This window comes from Fonticula alba (genome assembly GCF_000388065.1).
Source record: "Fonticula alba strain ATCC 38817 unplaced genomic scaffold supercont2.3, whole genome shotgun sequence".
In the NCBI taxonomy this organism is placed as follows: Eukaryota; order Rotosphaerida; family Fonticulaceae; genus Fonticula; species Fonticula alba.
The window spans coordinates 415,840-416,462 of record NW_009242973.1 but is presented as its reverse complement, the minus strand read 5'-3'; the positions used below and the strand labels follow the sequence as shown (position 1 = coordinate 416,462).

General features: G+C 66.8%; 1 protein-coding gene across 1 annotated transcript in view; it reads right to left on the bottom strand.

The window, feature by feature from the left end:
• The window catches only part of H696_01900 (hypothetical protein), a gene marked incomplete at its 5' end in the record, with an annotated part of 4,546 nt that overhangs the window by 1,624 nt on the left and 2,299 nt on the right, over window positions 1–623 (bottom strand). The window lies entirely within an intron of this gene.

The window sequence follows — 623 nt, the reverse complement described above, 5'->3', positions numbered from 1 at the left end:
CGCCAAGATCGACCAGATCAGCCGCTCCATCGTTGTCAGGTGCGCGCACTCTCCGCGCCCCTCCACCCCCGTGTGCCCTCTCTCTCTCTCTCTCTGTCTCTCTCTGTCTCTCCGCGCACACGCATGCACATATCCGGCCCTGACCCCTGCCTCCCGTCCTCCCCTCCCCCTAGCCACGCCCTCGTCCGCGAGTTCGGCGCCCCCGAGTGGACCACCATCCAGACCACCCTGGCCGCGTGGAAGAAGCAGACCGAGAACGTCCTGGCCACCCTGGACACCGCTTCTCAGGTTGTCTCGAACTAGACGCGCGCCGCTCGCGGTGATGTTTGTCCTCCCCCCCCCCCCTCCCACCCCCATCCTGAAGTTGTGTATCTCCCCGCCCTCCCCCCCCCCTCTCCCCTGGTGGCCGTGCCCTCGCCCCTCCCCGTTCCCCCGGCTGTTCCAAACCCCAAAAAATAGAGCTTCCTGCTCCGCCTAAAATATACTGCTGTCCTTGGCCTCGTCTCCTCTCCCGCCTGCTTCCCCCCCCTCTCTCTCTCTCTCCCTCCTGCGTGTGCCTGGCCGCGTCCACTTCGCCTGGGTGCATGTCGCGCCTGGCCACCGCCCATTCGCGCCACATGCCC